The 23786-nt window shown below is 42.8% G+C and overlaps 1 protein-coding gene across 11 annotated transcripts in view; it reads right to left on the bottom strand.

The window, feature by feature from the left end:
* The window catches only part of NCOA2 (nuclear receptor coactivator 2), a 259553-nt gene extending 250778 nt beyond the window's left edge, over positions 1-8775 (bottom strand). For 10 of the 11 annotated variants that reach the window (XM_073330882.1, XM_073330888.1, XM_073330893.1 and 7 more), the window contains exon 1: positions 8213-8361. The gene's annotated coding sequence lies outside the window, so the exon portion shown is untranslated. Of the gene's footprint in view, positions 1-8212; positions 8362-8605 lie in introns of those variants that run through there. The other variant, XM_073330891.2, reaches the window with a different exon arrangement.
* Between the last annotated feature and the right edge of the window lie 15011 nt (positions 8776-23786).

Genomic DNA, 23786 nt, shown 5'->3' with positions numbered 1-23786 from the left:
TACATTAGCTCACAGGGTCCCCTAGGGAATGGATGGAGTACAGTTTAAAACACATACACCTGGGTCCTCCATGCAGGGGGGGAGGAACTAGATACGAACCCCCTACCAGATCCTTCTGCATACATTGGGGCTCAGGTGGCTGAATGAACGTGGGGGAGGTAACTCCTCCCCCTCCCCCCCCACACAGGGGCCAGAGCCAGGGACAGTGGAACACAACACAGGGTGTAATGCTACCAACGGCTACCATCACAATTTGTTACCAGTAGCAATTACTAAATTAGGTCTTCTTTTTGTTGCCCTGCCACAATTTGCTGCCTCTGCCTTTCCTCATTCTCTGTTCCGGGGGTAGCAAACTGTGATGTTTCAGGGCAACTCAGCCACAATATACTACCATTTTAAAATTTCTATTTTAAATTTGGACATAAATAAAGGTATTTTTGTCATTTGCAAGGGATTTTACAGAGTTAAATTGCAGGGCTACTGAATGTAAAACCCTAAAGAAAAGTATAGCTTTTTCTTTATTAATCTTTTTCCATTATAGATTAAATTTTTCATTACTGTAGGCCATGCAGTTTCTAATGTATACAAAAACACTAAAACTAGTGTAAAGCATTGTAAAAAAGTATTCAAAATACTTATGAATACCTTTTTAACAAAAGTTACAAGGCAGAAAATTTACCATTCTTCCTTATACAGACTCTCCCCTACCATCACTGTTACACATATTGATCAAGTTTTCAAAACAAAATTTGCACTTTGCTGCTTTGGCACAAACATATGAGTATATTGCTCTCCGATTGTCTTCCAAAGACATTTTCTCAGGCCTTTTTCTCACTGCTAAAATTGAGTGCTTTCTCCTTACTGAGGTTTTCCCTCAGAATACCCCCCATCCAGACCTTAGTTACCCCTTGTTAAACAAAATCACCTTTTTTAGCATTAAGGAAAAGGCCTAAGTGCTAGATTCACAAATGGAATTAAGAATTGAACACTCAGTATCACAACACCTAGTTTTTAGGCACCACGAAAATCATATGAACACCATTGCAATTCACAAATCCCGAGTAAGGTGCTTAAGCCCCCTATACAATGAATGAAGAGAAAGAGGCACCTCAGAGTGGAACCCCAAAAGCCTGCTCACTAGGCAGGAAGCTGCCTAAAACAGCCAACTGGAGATGCTGGCCAGAGGAGAGTGCTAAACTCTACCCCTTCACCCTCTTCAGAGCCTAAGACCCCGCTGCAAATAGATACCTAGCTCTGCCTGGTGATTCACGAATGAGAACCTCTCTCCTGGAGTTAGGTGACTTAAGTTCCTGAGTGGTTTCTTGAGAGAATGAGCTAGGCAGATGCCTAACTCCACACAAAACAGCCGGAGGAGGAGGAGCCCTCCTCGTACTTCTAGACGAATGGTTACAGCACACACCTGGAATGTGGGAAACCCCTGTTCAAATCCTGGAATTGAACCGGAGTCTTCCACATCCCAGGCAAGTTCTCTATCAATCTAGAAGTGATAAGGAAGATGATGGCACTGTGTCTGCCTCCAGTCAGATTCTGAATGGGACCCAAACCAGTACAGAGACTCTGAGAACACCTACCCAGATCGGGCCCAGCAAGCAAGATAAGCATAGCCCCACCCTCATCTTCTCTTATTCGTCAATCACTCTGTGGCTTAAGTATGATATTGGCATCCTAGGGAAGCAGGGTGCATGATCAGAGGCAGAAAGTTTTACCCTGAGTATGTAGGTGCTGAGTTTAGACACCTAAAGAGTTTGGTGAGAGTTTGGGGAATTGCAGGGGAGCCTAAAATTGGGACTTAAAGCTAGATTCACAAAGGTTTAATTACCTACGTTTCAATTAAAAAAAAAAAAAGAACAAAGAAGACAGGAAATTACAGACCAGTTGGCCTAAAACATCAATAACCGGAAAGATACTGAAAACAAATTATTAAACAATCAATTTGTAGGTCCCTAGAGAATAACAGAATTATAATGAATAACCAGCATGGATATGTCAGAAACAAATCATGCCAAACTGACCAAATTTCCTTGACAGGGTTAATAACCTAGTGGATAAGGGGAAGCAGTAGATATGATATATCTTGATTTTAGTTAGGCTTTTGACAGTCCCACACAACCATCCCATAAGCAAACTAGGGAAATGTGGTCTAAATGAAATTGATATAAAGTGGGTGCGTAACTGGTTGAAAGACCATACTCAAAGAGTCATGATCAATGGTTCACTGTCAAACTGCAAGGGCATAGCTAGCAGATCCCACATAGCTTAGTCCTGCATCTGGTACTATTCAATATTTTCATTAATGACTTGGATAATGGAGTGGAGAGTATGCTTATAAAATTTGAAAATGACCCCAAGCTGGGAGAGGCTGCAACCACTTTGGAGGACAGGATTGGAATTCAAATGACCTTGACAAACTGGAGAATTAGTCTGAAATCAACAAGATGAAATTCGATAAAGACAAGTGCAAAGTACTACACTTAGGAAGGAAAAATCAAACACACAACTATAAAATGGGGAATAACTGGCTAGGTGGGAGTACTGCTGAAATGCATCTTAGTGGTACAGTGGATCACGGACTGAATGAAAGTTCAACAATATGATGCAGCTGTCAAAAAGGCTCATATTCTCAGGCGTATTAACAGGAGTGTTATAGGTAAGACACGGGAAGTAATTGTCCAGCTCTACTCTGCACTGGTGAGGCCTCATCTGGAGTACTTGTCTAATTCTGGACACCACACTTTAGACACTTGTGGACAAATTGGACAGAGTCCAAAGAAGAGCAACAAAAATGATAAAAGATTTTAAAAAACCTGATCTCTGAGGAAAGGTTAAAAACTGGGCATGTTTAGTCTTGAGAAAAGACAGTTTTCAAAAATGTTAAGGGCTTTTATAAAGAAGACTGCGAACAATTGTCCTCCACGTCCACTGAAGATCAGCCAAAAAATAATGAGCTTAATCTGCAGCAAGGGAGATTTAGGTTAGATATTAGGAAAAAACTAACGATAAGGGTAGTTAAAAACTGGAATAGGCTTCCAAGGGAGATTGTGGCATCTCCATCATTGGAGGTTTTTAACAGGTTGGAAAACTACCAGTCAGGGATGCTCTAGGTTTACTTCCTACTGCCACAGCACAAGGGGCTGGATTTGATGATTTCTCAAGGCCTTTTCCAGCCCTACATTTCTATCACTCTATGATTCTATAATGTGGCCATAATATACATGTCCAGCTTCTTCAGATGTTCATAAGAATGTGGGCATCCTCCTCCTTTTCAAAATATTTCCCCATGTTGTCAGCAAAACCATCCCTCACAGTGTGCATGTGCATTCTCTTGCATTGATCAGTCACTGATGTCACAGGGTTGACATCAGCAGATATATTTATAACACTTCCCCCTCTTGAGATCTGATTACCTCAGCTATAAAGTGAGTAAACAGGGAGTGACCTGCCAAGCAGCTTTCCTACAATGAAAACATCCTATACAGCTTCACAAATACAGAGCATGTCTAGTAACCACCACTCCCTATTTATGGATGTTTCTGGGTCAGGTGATCAGCCCTGCACAATGCAAGTGTGCTGAGACACAACATCACAATGTTCCAAGTGACCTGAAAACACTTCTGTCACAGCTTATCATATTCTGGTACACCTTTGTGGGTATCACAATAATGGACTGATTAATACTACCATCATAATGCAAAAAAGATGTAAACACAACAAATGCTGTGTTTATAAAAGTTAAATTTTTCTGGGAGCACATGAGTAGTACAAGATAAGGTTCATAACATGTGTGGTTAGCAAGCAGCAGAGGCCGAGATCAAAGAAGAATCTATACAGTTATAGCACCAAATACATGGCTCAATTGGTTAATTCTAATGGGACTTTGTATGCATTACTCATAGTGAGGATCAACGTACAGCTAGGCCAATACTCTGTGTGCACAGCAGGATCTAGCATGACGCTGCCGGGTCTTCAATCTCCTGCTCATGAAAGATGTCCTGACCAGTACAGGACAAAAAGAAGGAGCAAGATCATCCAAAAATTGAACCTTAAACCATTTATTGAAATTTTGTCAGGCCAAAAGGTAATAAACGAATTTGAGGTGGGGGAAGCCTCTAAATTCCTTTAGTTTAAAATGCTTTAACTGATTTTCCAGACATTCAGACACTAATACATCCGATGGCAAAGGAGCAGTGTTTGGTACTGATTGTGTGGCTGAGTTTTCAAGCTATGAATAATAATGGATAATTGAACATCTGAATCAGCACTACCGTCTGTGTACTTAGTATTAAGAAAATGTGTGGTTTTGCCATCCGTTAACTACCATGCATTAGCTATCCCCCTCTAAAAACATAGTGGAGACAAGGCACTTTAGTTTCTCCAAAAAGCAACAAATGCCAGATTTTTAAAAGATATTTAGTAGGGCTGTCAAGCAATTAAAAAAATTAATTGCAATTAATTGCACTGTTAAACAATACTAGAATACCATTTATTTCAATATTTTTGGATGTTTTCTACATTTTCAAATATATTGATTTCAATTACAACAGAATACAAAGTGTACAGTGCTCACTTTATATTTGTTTTTGCTTACACGTGTTTGCACTGTAAAATCACAAAATAGTATTTTTCAATTCACCTAACACTAGTACTATAGTGCAATCTCTTTATCATGAAAGTTGAACTTACGAATGTAGAATTATGTACAAAAACTGCATTCAAAAATAAAAATGTAAAATTTTAGAGGCTGCAAGTCCACTCAGTCCTACTTCATCTTCAGCCAAGCACTTGGACAAACGAGTTTGTTTATATTTGCAGGAGCTAATGCTGCCTGCTTCTGTTTACAATGTAACCTGAAAGTGAGAACAGGCGTTCTCATGGCACTGTTGTAGCCGATGTCGCGAGATATTTACGTGCCAGATGTACTAAAGATTTATATGTCCCTTCATGCTTCAACCACCATTCCAGGGGACACGTGTCCATGCTGATGACTGGTTCTGCTTGATAACAACCCAAAGCAGTGAAGACCAACGCATGTTCATCTTCATTATCTGCGTCAGATGCCACCAGCACAAGGTTGATTTTCCCTTTTGGTGGTTTGGGTTCTGTAGTTTTCGCATCGGAGCGTTGCTCTTTTAAGACTTCTGAAAGCATGCTGCACACCTTGTCCCCCTCAGATTTTGGAAGGCACTTCAGATTCTTAAACCTTGCATCGAGTGCTGTAGCTATCTTTAGAAATCTCACATTGGTACTTCTTTGCGTTTTGTCAAATCTGCAGTGCAAGCGTTCTTAAAATGAACAACTTGTGCTGGGTCATCATCTGAGGCTGCTATAACATGAAATATTCGGAAGAATGCGGGTAAAACAGATCAGGGGACATACAATTCTCTCCCAAGGAGTTCTGTCACATATTTAATTAACACATTCTTTTTTTTTTTTTTAAACAAGCGTCATCAGCATGGAAGCATGTCCTTTGGAATGCTGGCCGAAGCACGAAGGGGCATCCGAATGTTTAGAATATCTGGCAAGTAAATACCTTGCAATGCCAGCTATACAAGTGCCATGCAAATGCCTGTTCTTACTTTCTGGTGACATTGTAAATAAGAAAAGGGCAGCATTATCTCCTGTAAATGTAAACAAACTTGTTCATATTGGTGATTGACTGAACAAGAAGTAGGACTGAGTGGATTTGTAGTCTCTGGAGATTTACACTGGGGTTTGTTTGTTTGTTTGTTTGAAGAGTGCCCCTATGTAACAATAACAAAAATCTATATTTGCAAGTTGCACTTTCAGGACAAATGGACTGCACTACATTACCTGTAATGAGGTGAATTAAAAAATACTATTTGTTTATCATTTTACAGTGCAAATATTAGTAATCAAAAATAATATACACTTTGTATTCTGTAATTGAAATCAATATATATGAAAATGTACAAAAACATCCAAAATTTTTAATAAATTTCAATTGGTATTGTATTGGTTAACAGTGTGATTAAAACTGCTATTAATCATGATTAATTTTTTGAGTTAATCACGTGATTTAACTGCGATTAATCAACAGCCCAATATTTAGGTAACGAGTGGGATTTTCAAAAGCATCTAGCTGCTTCCCATCTGTTAAAATCTGGCCTGCAGCGACTATCTGGGAACCAAGTTCTACACAAAAATGGTGATTCATGAAAGAGGACAAGAGTGTTGGACAGATAAGCTAAACAACGTTGATAAAGGCAATCCCCATGGTTAGATTAAAGGAAACTGAAGAAGTTTTGACATCAACACAGGAAATCAGTCAGCACTGATGTCACATGACCCAAAGAATAAACTTGTGTATTAAAAAAACCCAAAAAATTTAGAACTAAGAAGGAATGTCACAGTACAGACAGGAAGTGCTATAATAGAAACACTGACCGGATTGCTGAAGCTAATAGCAACTATTAATACTTTAAATGATTAGTTATTAAAAACATCAATTAAATAACACAATGTTAAAGAACATAAATGAGGAAAGACAAAGAGAAATAAAAATAACATTTTAAAAAGTAAAAAACTTCAAGGAGTGAAACTCTATTCACAGTGGCTTGCAAGGAAAAGCCAGTGGCATTCAAGCAATCCAGAACAGCAGATAAAACAAGTCTGTGAACTGATATGAGGCTTTATTCAGCCATATAAACTGATAAACGATTCCTTTAAACACTAAAAACATCTGTGACAATTATGATTTGTAAATGGGTGGAGACAGGTCAATGTAAAATATTTCACTGAATCAAGTCTCTTTTAGCAGCTCAATACAGCATACCATATAGGGAAGTGCTGCCCTGTGGGGGCACTGGACACAATGTGCCTTTAGGAGCACAACCCTGGGCAGCGGGAGCTAAGACGTCCCCTCCTCTCAGGGGAAAATGCCTCCCCTCCCCAACACTCTTTCTTTTGCAGCCACTGCACATGTGGTAACTGTCACCCCTCTGCCCCCTCCCCACCGCAGGGATTTCCCCTCTGCCGCCGCCTGAACCCCAGCCCCTACCCCACATCCTTGCTCTCGCCCCTCAGCCCCGCCCCTGCCTCCAGCTGTCTGACCGGCCCTTGCATTCCATTGGGCCCCCTGCATAGACTCCGCCCCTCGCAGTAGGGGCAGGGTCGAGACAGCGGCTTCAGCAGCTGTTGCTGCGCATGCTTCCTTGGTAGGCGCATGCTCAGTACCAGCAACGCAGCAAATCCAGAGGGGTAGTTGTTTGTAACCTGACACCGGCCCCCCGCGCGCGCATCCGGGGTCCCGGGGAAACGGTGGGAAGAGGCGGCTCTAGTGTTGCCCTCCCCCCACCGCTCGGCCGCTGACGCCGTCACCGCCTCCTCCCCTCCATCCCCACCCCCGGCGAGCGCCCCGCCCCGCCCCGCCAGCGACACCAGCGGAGCCCCGGCCCCGCGAGCCCCTCCCCGCGGGCGGCGCCGCACACAGCACTGCGGCGGCCGGGAGTCCCGGGGCGTAGGCGGCCGCAGGGCAGGGGCCCGGCCGCGGGGAGGGGCTGCCCGGCTTCACGCGCCCACGCCCCCGCGCAGAAAGTTAAAGAGAAGTGAAGTTGCCCGTGGCCGGGCGCGGAGCGCTGGGACTGGGGGGCGAGGGGGGAGCGCAGCCGCCCCGGCCCCGTTTCCCTGCCGCTCACATACACACCGACCCCAGCGGGCGGAGGGGAACGGTCCCTTGTCCCCCGTCCGCCGCATTCCCCAAGGCACCCCACCGTCCCGCGGGGCGAACAGTCCCGTCCTAGTGCCGCTCTGCCGCCCCGGAAACAGCCGCCGCCGCCGCCCGCTCCGGCTCAGCCAGGAAAGGGGACAAGCCCCCTCCCCACAAGGCCCCCACTGCACCCCGCATCCTCAGCAAAGGGGGAGTAATCGCCCCCATTTCCACTGAGAGTGCAAACCGCTCCCCTGCGTGACCAATCCTCACTGCACCCCGCTGGCTGGAAGCGGAGCTCACCCCGCTGCGACACCCGCAGCCCCCCAACTCCTCTCCCTTCGCTGCGGAGGGGGAGCAGCCGCCCCCTCCCCCTGCCATCAGCTGCCTTTCTGTGGCTCCCCCGCCACCATTGCCCGAGCCACGGCGGGTCCCCGAGCTTACACAACCCGGCTGGGAGGCAGCAGCGGGCAGCCCCCCGCGGGCAGCCCCAGCCCGGCCGAGGGGGCGGCATGCGGGAGTGTTTACCGGGGTCAGTCATGTCTTCGGCTGCCGGGGCTGCCGCAGGCGCTGACCTTCGCTTTGCAAGATAAAGCGGTGGCTGCGGCCGCCATGTTCCCGTTTTAATAACTGGCTGCTTGTTTATTTCAATGGAGACAGACCCTCCCACAACTCCCCCCGCTACCCGGAGAGGAGGAGGGGCGGGGAGCGCCGCCGCGAGGCGCAGTCCCTCCCTCCTTCCCCCGGCGCTACTCGCCGAGGCTCCCTGGCCGCCAGCGAGGAGGAAACTTCCTCCCCGCGCTGATGCTTTCCATGAAACACCCCGGGCTGCCTCTGGCCCTGCTCTGGGAGGGAGAGCGCGACCCGGGGGTTGGCTAGTGCGCTTAGGTGAGGGGGGGGAAACGGCCCATTGAAACCTACGCAGCCCAAGAAGAAACCCCTCAGCCGCCGGGCTTGGAGCTGCGACTGTGGCCCTTTGCCAGCCGTCCTCCAGGGAGTCGTCTTCCCCAGTCGCTGAGACTTGAGAGAGCGGCTCTGCGCTGGTTTGTACGGCCGCCGTGTTCACCACAAGGAGGGAGCAGCCCTCGCTCCTACCTCCCCACCACACAAAAACAAAGTGCGCCGGGGGGGGGGGGGGGGGGTTGGAAATAGTGTCCTAAACGAGCTCCATGAGATTCACAACGTGGAAAGGCGAGTTTCTGAAAACACAGGCACCCTTTGCTGGATCTGGAAAAGCAAATGTCGTAGCTTTGTGAAAATGTGGCAAGTACTGTAGTGGGGAGCGCACAGCCAGTTCAGTGCTAGATCCAGCACACACAATTGTCCACCTTTTTTTAAAAAACAACTTTATGCAGATTAGAAACATCAAACTATTCCATTTGTACCCACTCTAATTTTCCTCATATTCTTAGATAAATACCGTGGCACTATATTTTTCTGCTAGACCCCCCCCCCGTGTCCCGAGAGTATTACTAAAAAAGGAGTACTTGTGGCACCTTCAAGACTAACAAATTTATTTGAGCATAAGCTTTCGTGAGTTACAGCTCACTTCATCGGATGAATGCATCATACATCCAACGAAGTGAGCTGTAGCTCACGAAAGCTTATGCTCAAATAAATGTTAGTCTCTAAGATGCCAAAAGTACCCTTTTTCTTTTTGCGGATACAGACTAACACGGCTACTCTGAAAAGGGTATTACTGTGGGTGATAGGTACCAAATGCATAAGTTTGGTTAACATTAAGTTTGCCCAATACTTTCCTGTATAATACTCCAATGTATGGTTATCACTTGGCTGGTATTTGACGGGCCTGGCTGTTTTTTTTTTACGGATTTGCCAGTTGCCAGAAAAATAATTTGCTGGTTTTTTTTTTTTTACATAGGTCTAAAATTTTGCATGATCATCACAATACACTGTGATATCTAATGTTAAAAGTTTATATGTCCAGCTAAAAATGCTGCAGTGTTCCTACTTCCAGAGTTTAAGTAAGAAAATGATGTTATCAATCTTATCTATATGTAAAAAGAAAAGGAGTACTTGTGGCACCTTAGAGACTAACCAATTTATTTGAGCATCCGATGAAGTGAGCTATAGCTCACGAAAGCTTATGCTCAAATAAATTGGTTAGTCTCTAAGGTGCCACAAGTACTCCTTTTCTTTTTGCAAATACAGACTAACGTGGCTGCTACTCTGAAACTTATCTATATGTGTTATTCTCATATTATAAGTGGCTGTTGGGAGGAGGAAAGTGGCGGAGTTGCCTTGTGGTTGGGGTTGCAGTGGGCTTGCCTTTGTGTGTGGTGGGGGGATTGCGGCTTTTTGCATTTCAAAGGTGGTTATTCTACTCCAGTGCCATGGTGCTATAGTTTTCTGCTAGACCCCAAAGGATATTATTGTAGGTAATACAGGTACCAAAAGCCTATTATTAAGTTTGTCCAACACTTTCCTGTATAATACTCCATTTTCAGTCCCTTATGACATTGCTAAATATTAACTGTCTTAGTTGAAACTCCCTGTGCTGTGTGTTTGCTGAAGACTGAATTTTTAAGTTTCAGCAAAAATGGTTCAGCCATTTCTCAGAACAAGATTAAGGAAAGCTAGGTTGTTTTGTCCATGTTTTAAAAAATCTTACAGCACTTTCATTGAGAAGCTCTAGTGCCTCCATATTCTGCAGCTGTGGGGGACAGAGACACTAGTGTCACCTTTTGTCATCCTTGCAAAAATTTACCAATGTTTGAACAAGTTAGGAGCCTCTTTCTGTTTGCACCTGTTCATTAAAGACTTGTTAGAGTTTGGCAGCTAAATTCTCCACAGCTTACACCAGCACAGAGTACGTTCCACCCTTTCTTGGCTCCGGTATTTGACCAGACTGCTGTTTGCCGTCCTCACAGAGCAACTGAGCCCACTCCATCCCAGGGCTGCAAGAAGGGAACAGGATACTTCTTACAATTGCTCCTCCCATCAATCAGGCCACTCACAGAAAACTGATAGCAGGGAAACACTCCTATGCTTTCCATGTTTCCCCTTGTTGGTAGCCAGAGAAGCCTGCCTGGCAGGGAAGTGAGGAAGAGAAAGACTGGAACAAAAGTCAGAGTGAAAAGGAAACGGGGAAGGTTAAAGTTTGAGGGAGGTGACTAGGATGAGAACAGGTTGGCCAGGGCCAGGGCCAAAAAAGTTAGGTTTGGAGGCAGACAGAGGAGAAGAGTCTGTAACCACTAAGATACACTCCACCTCAGAACCTGGAAGAGAGCCAGGGATTCCAGTGTCTCGTTATCCCTGGCCCTCATTTTCAATTAGCTGTGAAGCCCACTGGCAAAATGTTTCTTATCTCCCTCTAGTGGCTCACCCACTTAAAGGATGGCAGTCTACTACTGCTACTAGTTACTATATTAGCTCCAGTGGCAGAGGTCTGTGCTGTGGAGCAGGCAGTTCTAATCCTGTTCATAAGCCATGTGGGAATCATCATGATTCCACATGATGGCATTTTTATTCAGTTTACTGTTTTAGAAAGCTAGGAAATTATATTTTAAAAACTGCATTAAAAACATTAAGGTTGCAAAGTTGAGGGCTCAAAATTAGGAAATACCATGGCCCTCATGCATATAAATTGATATAATTTTTAATTATTTTATTGCATACTATTTTTTCCACAGTCTCATTCAGTGGTGTGAATTTAAAGCATTATTGTTTTATTGGTATAACTCCCCATGTGGATACTCTTATTCTGGTATAGGAATGTCTTTTTCTAGTTTAGCTTATGCCACTTTGGAAGCAGTTTAAGCAAAGGCCATGTCTACACTACTACTTATGTTGGCAAAACTTATGTTGCTCAGAGCTATGGAAAAAAAAAACACTACACCCCTGAGCGACGTACGTTTCACTGGCATAAGTGATAGTGTGCACAGCACTTCTCCCGCCAGCATAGTTACCACCACTGGTTGAGATGGTTTTATTATGTCGATAGGAGAGCTCTCTCCCATCAGCATAGAGCAGCTACATGAGTGATCTTACAGCAGTGCAGCTGTGTTGGTACAGCTGTGTCGCTGTAAGCTTGCTGAGTAAGACAGCCTAAGTCAAAAAAGCCACTCTAATTCTGGAACAACAGTGTCCACCTGGGGGAGTAATTTAACTTTACTGATATAATTATTATATACAATTATACCAGTATAACTGGAAAAATCTTCCGTGTAGATAAACCTTTAGAGTGGGATTTTCAGAAATGCCTAAGTGATTTAGGAGCAAAAGTCCTAATGATATGTCAATATAACTAACTCCCAATATGGATACAATAAAATGACTTGTGTATCACTTTCTGAAATTTACCACCAGCATCAACACGCTCACACTCCAAACACAAAATATTTTTTAACTTTCTATGAATGTTGTATTAAATAAATATGTATTTATAATATTTATTTTCAGATAAAAAATTAAGCTGGAGTGAAAGTTAAGAGCATAACAGTAATTTAAAGGATGGAAAACCTTCCAAACATATAATAAAAAGCATCAAAAAATAAAGCCATAGTTTGAATTTCTTTTAAGTGCAATTTTAATATTTGAAAGCGCAGGATGCACAGTTAACAAGCCCAAAACCCCACCTTAGTTTTGCTCCTGTTGTGGTACCCTCAAAAAATAATTCGTAGACAACTTTATCCAGCAATAACAAACAGCTTCATCTCAGAGATCAAACACGTGAATGTTTTACTCCTAAGTCAAAGGTTGTGCAAAGTCTAGTCTGCAGAGCTATACACTAGGTACAGTTCAAGATGTACTTTATAAATTGTAATTAAACAGATTTCACACTAAAAGCCATTATTGTATATTCTTCATATAGATTTCTTGTGCCACCACTTATCAGTAAATCTGTATCTATATACACAAATTTACTGGCTAATGAAGTTTTAGCACTTTACATAAAAAGCAAAGGTTAGTGTGGTGTCAAAGCATACACTTACAACTGGAATCATATTTATAAGTCTGTTCAAGATGTACAACTACAGTACATGCACCAGATTTAAGATCTGTTTCCTCATACTACAGGCTTCTTAACATCATAATGGAAAAAAGATGATGCTAAGATGGACAAATAGCAGTGATTTGGTCATTTTTCCACACTTATATTCACAGACATCATTTGGCAACTTAGTTTCTTTAGAAAAAGTTATTGATCCACAAACAACATTGTACAGCATAGAAGCTTGACTCTACAAACCCCTAGCATTTTCAGAAATAGGCCCGAGTTATGAAAGGAACAAAGAAGGAAATATAGGAGGGTGGCATCACAGCAGGTGTAATAAGGTATTTCAGATCCATTCACTTCAAATTGTTTGTGTTTTATATTTAAACTTCCTCCCCGATGTGCTTTTTTATAATTAATTTTTCTAAAAAACATCTTAAATTACTGATATATACTCTCAACCATAAACTCCAGTATAATCAGGGTTGTGTGTGGAAACTTCCTTACTTTTAAAAACATTTAGAAATGTTTATGATCCCAGGCCCATACAGTGGGAAGTAGGGCACAGATTCTTCATTCCCCAAGACTTCTTCCTTCTCTTTCCAGCCTCATGAACCTTATTGGGCTCCTTAGCCATTTGAAAGCTAGTTTGTTGAGGCAGTCAGACCTAACTTATTATGGCTCATCAGGTGGCTGTTGGAGCTGAAGAACCTCTTAATTCTCTGTAGGAGAACAGGAAGTCTTTATTCCTTAGCGGTGGGCCAGGGAGCAGTAGGATGACATGAGAAGCTGGGGAATGATCCTATGTCCATCTCTCGCTGTGGGCTCCTCTTCCACTCTCCAAGTTCTTTTCTGCTCACTTTTCCTGTATACTCTCATTTGTTGGTCCTGGAGGACTTCTGCACTCTTCCAGAATCAGAGAATAGTAGCAAACTGGCAGGACACTTCACAGGATGAAAGTAGTTTGTCTAGCACCTTATCCATTTCCATTCTGTCTCGGTCTGATCCAAAGCTTGTTAAAGTCAAAGGAAAGATTTCCATTGATTTTAAGGAGCTTTGGATCAGATCCTATCGACCCAGTCCCTAAGGACAAAGATTAGTAAATAGCTTTATCTTGGAAAATGCTGCTCCATGTATAATAAACATCCAGTACTAAGTTTGTAAAGAGCCATCTGGGTGCTGATATTAGGAGTTCTGAAAACCTACCACTCTTGAGAATATGTGAACTGAAAATCCTGAGACACTGGGAAAAATCTAAAACAAGTAATTTAAGAACATCTTTAACCCTGTACTTCCCAAAATCTCAGAAAAAAAATTCTCATACCCTACTTCAAGCATCCCAATTTGCAAGCAGTAATTACTCCTGTCAGAAGCCTAAGGGGTAGAGAATAAGACTCTGAATGGAAGTTCAGACCCACCTTTAACTATGGAGTCATGACCAACTCCTTCATAATATAACAACATTGGTATGTATGTCTCTTTGCAGACGTAATACAATATTAAATGTCTTCATTGCCCTCTATTTTTCCCATTTTGATAAACATATTAGCCTTTGGTTTCACAGTTCATCCACTTGGGAATTCCATTATTGCCTTGTAAAACAAAGGGACAATGATATTACCACTTAATTATAAAGGGCACCACACAAAGTTCTGCCATTATTAAGATCTGGAATTTTTCATTAATTGCTGCTCTTCTCATAACGTGCATGCCATGTTTCAGCAACTAGTACCAGACTGATTCTCTGATTACATATCTATTGTAGAATATTTTTTGAATTTTCTCCTAACATTGGTGCATGATAGAAGTAATATATAATTCCAGTATAATAATTATAGTTCACTCAATAAGTAGTATGTCAATGTTCTACAGACTCAGAAGACAAGAACATAGGAATTGCCATACTGTATCATATCTGTGGATCATCTAGTCCAGTATTCTGTCTGCAACAGTGCCTCTGAAGAACGTGCAAGAACTCCACAGAAGGCAGATGTGGGGTAATTTTCCCCTCATGAAGGTCTCGGCCTACTTCGTAAGATTTGGAGATTGGTTTAAACTCTGAAGCATTTTTATCTCTTCCAAATTTCTGTTTACCATAACTGTTACAATGCTGGATCTTCTTGTTATCCACATATATGTCCAATCCCTCTTTGAACCCTCGACAGATCAGCTATGGCAGTAAGACATGGTGAAGAAAGAGATTTTAGGTAGATAGCTCAAGCAACTTAGGGCTTCATATGTCAAAACCAACAACTTGAACTCCATGCAAAAAACTACAAGCAACACATGCAGATTTCAGAGCACTGATGTCACGTGCACATGGCTTAATCAGGTTGTTGCTTTCTGTACTAATTAATTTTCCAAGATGATGAAAGGCATATAGAGCATATTGCCATTGTCACTTCAAGATCAGCCAAAGTCATGGATGATGGTAGCAAGGTCTACTCCTGTGAGAGCCTCATAACACATGTGGAAGAAAACTATCCTGGTCACTACTGTTATATTGTCATCTAACAGCAGCTGGGAGTCTGACAACTCTCAGTTATGAAACCTATTAATGAAAGAACAATTCAAAAAGAGATGATACAGTCTTTGGCATCTCTTCCAGTTTCTTCCGCCAACCTACCAAAAGCTCAGTTTTCACTGAATTCAGCCTGAGTCAACTCAGTCATCCATGTTCAGACTGCTTCCATGTATTAAGAAAGATGTTCAGTTGAGCCCTGTTGATCAGATGAAATGGGCAGCAGTGAGGGTCATTAGCACATGACAACAATTTGACCAGTTCCTCTTAACTGATCCTCCCAAAGACACAACACAAGGGCTGATGATGTGGAACCCCACATAAGAACACCCTGCTGGCAGAAAAGCAGTTACCCAGACCTACTCTCTGGAATCTCTTCAGGAGAAAAGAGTGAAGCTTGTTCCACAAGCAAATCACCAACACTTCACAAACAACAGTATTGAAATAAACTTTTAGATCTAATAATAACATTAAACCACTTAAAACAAGGTCTAACAGAGTCTGCCCAAAAAGTAGCACTACCTGAGTGGGGAGTTCCGGTGGGTATTGTGACAAGGGTGGGGGTGTGGGGTGTGTGTGTGTGAGAGAGAGAGAGAACACACAAACAAACTGAGAACAGAGCAAAAGGGAGAGGCAAGTAGTCTCAATCTGACCCTGTGAAAAGCTAGAGAGCTTTTGGTTAAAGAGGCTTGGGACTGTAAGCAAGGAAACTGCTTCTTTTGTTCTTGGATCCTCTTGCGTTCAGAGAAGCAGAACTTTGTACATTCCTTGTAAATAAGCAAGATTGCATCAAAGAAAATACCAGACTCCGTCATCAATTTCTACTCCCAACTGGAACATTCCGAGCACCTCAAAATTTGACTAGCTGCTCAGGTCAAAAGGGGGCAACAATAATAGTAGTATCAGTAATGACAAATACATTATGGTAGCATCCAAAGGCCCTAATCCTGACTGGGGCACCATTCTGTTGGGCACAGTAAAAATGTAGAAAAGAGACAGTCCCCTCCGTGAAAGGTTTAAAATCCAATGACAAAAAGAGATGAAAGGAAGAGAATGGTGATACAACATACAAGCAAATGAATGATGCTGCCTAGAAAGGATATTGAGAGGCTTTTCTCATGAAAGGTGGCTATGTATTGCCCTTGAAGTGTGCCAAGGTGGGAGGAGGGCTTTCATTCCTATGTAGAAATCTCTATCTCATTGCCTGTCAGCTCAGATTTGTTGAAGATTGGATGAGTGGAGATTCTTTGTATACACCAGTGGATCTAGAGAGGGAAATGTATCATTCTAACTTTATATTGCAGATTACATTTGCTTCCTCATATTTTAATAAAGATAAAATTAAATCCATTGTTAATGTCACTGTATTGGAATGGGGAATGGCCTGTAACAATTGTGCCAAAGAACCTGCTGTCTCCTGTTTGCCCAGTCTGTAATAACCCAGTATACCAAACTATTTTTTAAAAATTGTAAAGTTCAACTGGCATGAAACCCCAATGAGCATGTTTGGAGCATGGGTGTTTATTCATTTAAGTAATTGATACTACTTTAGGTTTTTACACTTTTTTTTTTGTTACCTTGTTATTGACTCAGGATCAGGGCTATGTTACTAGAGAACCAAGCATTAGTTTTACTTTTAACCACAGACACTGACTTTTATTTTTCCCTGGAGGTGCTCCACCCTTGCTTTGCCCAGAGGCCCCGCCCCCACTCCTCCCTTTTCCCAAGATCCCACCTCACTCTGCCCGTCCCCCAAGGTCCTACCCTTGCTCTGCCTCTTCCTGCCTTTGCTCCACCTCTTCCTGCCCTCACATCTCCCAAGCCCTGCCCCCACACCTCCTCTTTCCACTCTCCCCCCAAGGCGCCCGCCCGCCACTCAATGCTCTCCCCAAACTCCTCCCCAGCCACCGATCAGCTGTGGCTGGTGGATGCTGAGCATCCACTTTTTTTTCCAGGGGCACTCCAGCCTCGGAGCGCCATGGAGTCAGCGCCTATGCTTTTAACCATGAAAAAGATTGTACTCATGTCACCAAAAGGCCCGATATTCTCTTTCTATAGTCTAAAGTCAGGCAATTGGCTAGAAAAACCAAGATGGAGAGGAATGAAATTTAAGGTCATAAAACAGATGACAGTTCAGATATATTTATATGTACAACTGATATCCAGGAAACAATTTAGACTATTGTGTAAAATAAAATATTCTTGAGGAATGGGAAGCTACTTACCATGCACAAATAAATGGAGTTCTTTGAGATGTGTTGTCCATATGCACATTGCACTGATAGTGTGTATGCACCTCATAAGCCTGAGGTCAGAGTCGTTTTGGCCAGCAGTATCCCATACTGTGTGCCCTTCAGCCCTTGTGCTCCACAGTGAGGGCACATAAAGGCAAAGCACGCCAGCCTCCATTTGGCTCCTTCTTACAGCAGAACCTCCAAAAGAGGAACTCCCAAGATAGAGGGGATTGAAAGATGGAGTGTGGAATGTGCATACGGACAACATATCTCAAAGAAATCCATTTACTTGTATATGGAAGGTAATTTCCCATTCCTCAAGAATATTTTATTTTACACAGTAGTACATCCTTTGAGTGATCGTCTGCATACACATTTCCACTGATGGTTACTCCTAAGCAGTGATTGTATTAAGGAGGTGGCAGCTTCATTCATTAAACAATGAATAAAGAACTGCTTTACCAAATGTAGCACCAGCTGGAGGCCTCAGTCAGGATGCAGTCTCATGAACATGTGTATTGATGCCCAAATGGCTGCTTACAAATGTCTGATATTGGTAGATTTCACAGCAATGTTGCTGATGCAGATTGTATTCTAGGGGAATGAGCTGTGATCATGGAGAGTGGTTCTACCTTGGCCACCTCATAGCATGTCCTAATATAGTCAGAAATCTTGTCTGATAGTTTCTGGGATGAAAATGCAGAGCTTTTCGGCCACTCTGTTATGGAGAGAGACAAACAGTCTTGGTAATTGGGTTTTGTTTTGTTTTTTTAAGTAGTAGCCAAGGACTCTCCTGACATCTAAAATGTGCAACAGATTTGGATGCATAAGGTTTCAGGAAAAATAGTGGTAGGTATATTTATTGATTCAGGTTGAATTCCATCACTAGTCTGGGGAGAAATTTAGGGTGTGTTCTCCTGGATACCTTGTCTGGGTACAGAGGGCCAGCCAGTAGTTCTTGTATCTCCCCTATGCTTCTGGCAGAAGTTATAGCAACTGAAAATGAGTAAGGCATAGCAGGGAGGAAGAAGCCATAAGTTCAAAGGGTAGCTCCATGAGGGCTAAGAGTACCATGTTTAAGTCCCGTGCAGGTACAGGTTCCTTGATTGGTGGGAAAACCGGAATTAGGCCCTCCAGGAACTTAAACTACCAACAGATGAGAAAAAGTCCTTCACTGGTGGATGATGACCTGAGATGGCAGCTAGGTTCATCTTAACTAAGAGACAGGTCCCTATGTTTTAGTTTCAGTAAGTAGTCGAGTATTTGCGGGATGGAGGAATGATGTGGTTCCACTAATTTTTTGGTGGCACCAGTGGGAAAAGCTCATCCATTTTGTCATGTTGATTCTTTTCCACTGCTTATTAGAACTTTTCTAACTAGAGAAGAGCAGACCTGTTTTGCTGACAACATCCATCCAGCTGACATGCTGTGAGATGTAGGGACTCCAGGTTTGGGTGTAGAATCTGTCCCTGGTTCTCAGACAGCAGGCTTGGGAGCAGAGGTAAGGTTTTGGGTTGAAATATTAACGGGTTCAGTAAGTCTGTGAACCAGAATTGTTGGAGCTACGCTGGAGCTATTAGGATTAGCTTGAATGAGTCCTGTTTGAGTTTGTGAAGCACTCTAGGAATTAGAAGGGTTGGGGAATAAGCATACATCAGATCTTCTGACCATAGTATCAGGAATGTATCCGCTATGGATCCTGGACTCATTCCACGCCTCAAGCAGAATCTTGGACATTTGTTGTTATACTGAATGGTGAAGAGGTTGATCTTGGGATTGTCTCAGTCCATGAAAACGTCCTGTAGAATTTTGTCTTTGATCTCATGATCAGGGAGGAAGTGTCTGCTGAGGTTGTTGCAAAAGTGTAAGAAGAGTACAGCTGCCCTGGATATCTGCTATTTGATGCACCATCCCAGAGCCTGATGGCTTCTTGAGAGAGAGGAAAAAAATCTGACTCCATCTTGATGGTTGATGTTGGTTGATTTTGATTTGTCCCAGCTGTCCTTATATTAGGTGGAGAAAGGACACACAGGCTTTCTGTACAGTTCTGAGTTCTAGGAGAGTGATGTGCATTCTCTTCTTCTTCCTTGGGGACCATAGACTTTGTATCTTTAATTATCAATTTGGGCACCTCATCCTAACATCACAATGGTCTTGGATGCTGGGGCACCTGGAAGGGGACAGATTTGCAGTCATTCATCAGGTTTCTCCACCGTTTCAGTGAAGATAGGACCAAGGGTGGCATAATGAGAGGCACATCCAAGTGATGTTTGGAAGGTGTGTAAACCAGTTTCAACCAACTCTGCAAGCAGCAGAGGTGAAGTCTATTATACAGCATCACAAAGGTGCAAGAGGCCATTTGACCCAGAAGGGTGAGGCATGACCTGACATTGATACAGGGGTTTCCCTGAAATTGGATAATAAGGATGGACAGGTTCTTGAATCTGTCTTGAGGTACATAGGCCCAGGATGCAGAGGAGTCTAGGATTGCACCACTTAATTTAAATGTTAATTTATGTTTGTTGACTTTCGGGCAAAACCTTTGAAAGAGGTTGAGCATGTTGTAGATGGTTCTACAGGCCTGTTAAGGAGATTTCCCCCATACAAGCCAATTGTCCAGATAAGGGTCTATGTTGATGTTCAGGTAAGTTCTCAGATAGTCTTCTCAGATAAATTGCCACAACTGATAGCACCTTGGCGAATATCCTCAGTGTCATGGGAGAGTTCAAAGGACAGTACTCAATACTGATAGTGGTCCTGGCCCACTGTAAACCTTAGGTACCTCCTGTGAGCGGAATAATGGCAATATGGAAGTATGCATCCTGAAGGTTAAGAGGTGCAAACTAGTCTCCTGACTCCAGAGTCAGGTTTATCAATGTAAGAAGGGTCCCTGAAAAGGGATGGGAAAGGGGTTATAGGCACCACCAAAATCAGGATGGAGTATATGAAGCTTCCTGAGGGTACCCAGGGTTGTTGTGAGGCCCCTTGCTACCACCAGCCCTTAACATTAGGGAGCCTTGTCCATGCCTGACCAGGGTCAGCTCCCTGACTCTACCAGCCAGGGGCAATGCAAACACTCCCTTCTCAGCTTACACAGACACTGTCCTGCAGGTTAGCAATAGGCACACTCCAAACACCGAACGCTCTCAGCATTCCCTTTAGTGCCTAGCCCATGTTCCAAAGGGGACACACACTATTTACAGATATACTATTCCCAAAGGAACAGTACACCTCAGCGGATCAGTTTCAGGATCACCATGCCACTTAATTCACAGCACATAGATTTGTTTATAGTAAAATAAGTATAAGGGTATTTACCAAAGAGCAGAGAATCATGTAATAGCAAGTATACAAAAGTATTGGAAACACAAATGGTTACCTATAAAATAAAATCATAACATGCTTTCTAAAGCCTAGACTTACTTAACTAACCAGACACTTTCCTGGTCTAATGAAGATTAGCTCACCCAAAGCCTTTCTTGCAGTGATTAACAACCAGACCAGCTGCGACCCTCTATTCATAAGATAAACACACAAACAGCTTGTTCCCTAGGTGAAGGATATTGAGTCTTTCTCTACATTCTCCTGATTACCAGGCTAATTCTTTGATCTTAGTCATAAATAGGACACCCCCTGCTCGGTGTTCCTTATTGTAGATTTTGTGATCTCTTGTCGGCTTTGCAATCTTGATTAATTGGTGGCTTTGTATGCAAATAGATGTACATTGTAGGATACACACTGCACAATGGTCAGCCAGAGAGAGAGGAGTGTCTCTGACCCCTGCCTGAACAGAATCTGTTTATCACCTTCAAATGACCTGCCTTAACTTTCATACCCTAAGAATATAGTTTTCAGTATAGATACATAATTCCTCAAATATCATCCACATTTACATCTTGCAATGATTAGATTGGCCAGTGCTTCAGTAGCTGTTTGTAGAAACCTCACATGCACCTTATGGCACACTATTATTAATACATCAGAGGATCGCTGTAAACCAATATGCACCCCTTATGCCAGGGTGGGCAAACTTTTTGGCCTGAGGGCTATTTTGGGGTTCCGAAACTGTATGGAGGGCTGGGTAGGGAAGGCTGTGCCTCCCCAAACAGTCTGGCTCCCACTCCTTATCTGCCCCCTCCCACTTCCCGCCCCCTGACTGCCCCCCTCAGATCCTCCACCATCATTTGGACTTCTCTGGGGAATCCCAATCCTTGAAGCCAAGGAACCCATTGCAAAACAGCTACCATTGCCATATATCTCGTAGTTGTGTCAGCCACATCAGCTGCTGCTTGCAGGCTTCTCCTGGCCACTGACTGGCTCTCATTGATTGGCCATATATATTCCTCGCTAGTCTCATTTGGCAGATTATCTGCAAAAGCAAGCAGAACAATCTCATGTATGCAGAAGTCATACCTTGCCAATAAGGCCTGGAAATTGGCCACACGGAACTGCAGGCTCACCAGGGAGTAGGCTTTTTAACCAAATTATTCTAGTCTCTTTGGCTCTTTCTCCTTTGGTGTGGACCTGAATTGTTTTGCCTTTTCATTTGTCACTGTAACTACAATGGGGGATGGGACAGGGTGCGTGTAAAAGAATTCCACACCTTCAGGAGGCATTCATTATTTCCTATTTGCCTTACAAGAGGTATGATATGCCAAAAAAAGGTATCTGCCACAGGATTTTGGCAGGGTCAATAGCAGCCTCACTGACAGGGAGGGCTGTTCTTCCCACTGAAGAAGTCCAGAGTATGTCTACTAACTTATGTGTCTGCTCCTATACCTCCTCAACGGGTTTGAAAGGCCTCACTGACCTTTTTAATAGGTCTTGGAAACCTTTGTATTGGTCAATTGTGGGGCTGTTGGCGGCACTACAGTCTCATCAGGGACAAGGAAGACAGGGTCACCAGTGCCAAAGGGTTGCCTTCTGGTGCCATTTCTTCCATCTCTACCTGTGGTTGGAGTAGAACCAAGAGGGGTTGTTGGGAGGTCTGTAGAGCCAGCACTGTGGGTGAAATAACCTTACACTGCTCTCCCTTCTGGCTAAAGCTGCTCTAAGCAGGCAAGGGTCCCCAGCAGGGTTATATGGGCATTGGTGCATAAGAGCCTGGTGGGCAGGGAATGAATTATAACGATGTACGTATTTGTCAATTCAATAAAGACAAAGGATCTCTGAGCAAATGTGTCACGTACCCAGTTACAGGTTAAAGGCCCAACTCTTGTGCAGTGTCTTGACTCTCTATGATGTTGAAGATTGCGGAGAAAATCTGGGTGGGTAAAAATGCTGTTGGATCTTCCTCACCAGCTGATGATGCCAAGGACAAAGTATAACTTGGATCCATGGGTGGTGCCGTGGCCCTCAGTGTGTTAGGGCTTGATGATGCCGCATCAGTGGATAGGATTGGTGCTGACTGTAGCACTGAAATCTACAGCAAGGAAGATTGCAGTTCTGGATGCAGCTACAGATGCACTGATGCTGAGTCTTGTACGGTGCTGTAAGACGATGTGGTCTGGATCGGTGGGCTGGCGCCAGATTTTCTTGGGACACTATCACAATTGCTTTTCAATAAGACTGTTAATTGTAATTTAGTATCTATTTTTATGTACTAATATTTATGGCCATCAGTAATTTATTTCTCTGTATATTGTCTATTTCCTGATATAAAGCATTTAAAATTTAATTTGGTTTTCTATAATGAAAACTACTTTATAACAAAGTGTATTTATCAGTGTATAACCTACTTACAGAACTGAGCAAAAAATCTACAATTAGTAATGTATTCAACAGACAAAGGATTTTACCTTTTAAATGTATGTAACAGATCCCCAAATTCTCAATTATCCATTATTTGAAATTGTGACTTTCTTGAGTGATCAGATATTAGTCTGCAGTTTGCTGGTGAACAGTTGTTGTGAATATTTGTTGGTGAGTTACATAAGTCACATGGTATTGTTCCTGTTCATCCATTGGGTAGATTTATGTAAATTTACCAACAGAGTGTAAACAGTAATCTGGTATGTTATGTGAACAACACTACTACATTTAATATCCATGGTAAATGCTAGTGAATAACAGAGGGTAATGGAGGACAGTCCAAATATAAAAATATTAATATCAGGAACTACTTTCCAGTATTGACAGAGTGTATTTCTAAAAGCTTTCTTGTCAAAATTATTTTGTCAAGAAGTAGAAGGAACAAACAATAACCAGAATGCAAAAGACAGCAGAAACAGGGAATAGTAAATATCCTTGAATCAAGTAAGCCTTCCTAATCTACATAATTGAAACAGGAAAATCAAGTAAACTGAAAAACCCAAACAATGGAGTGAAAAATACTCATAAGAATTCCTAATTAACACAGTACATCTTCAAAAAGTAGGAGTATTTTATGGT

The sequence above is a fragment of the Lepidochelys kempii genome, chromosome 2, assembly GCF_965140285.1.
Source record: "Lepidochelys kempii isolate rLepKem1 chromosome 2, rLepKem1.hap1, whole genome shotgun sequence".
Classification (NCBI taxonomy): Eukaryota; Metazoa; Chordata; order Testudines; family Cheloniidae; genus Lepidochelys; species Lepidochelys kempii.
This window is presented reverse-complemented; position numbering and strand designations above follow the sequence as displayed.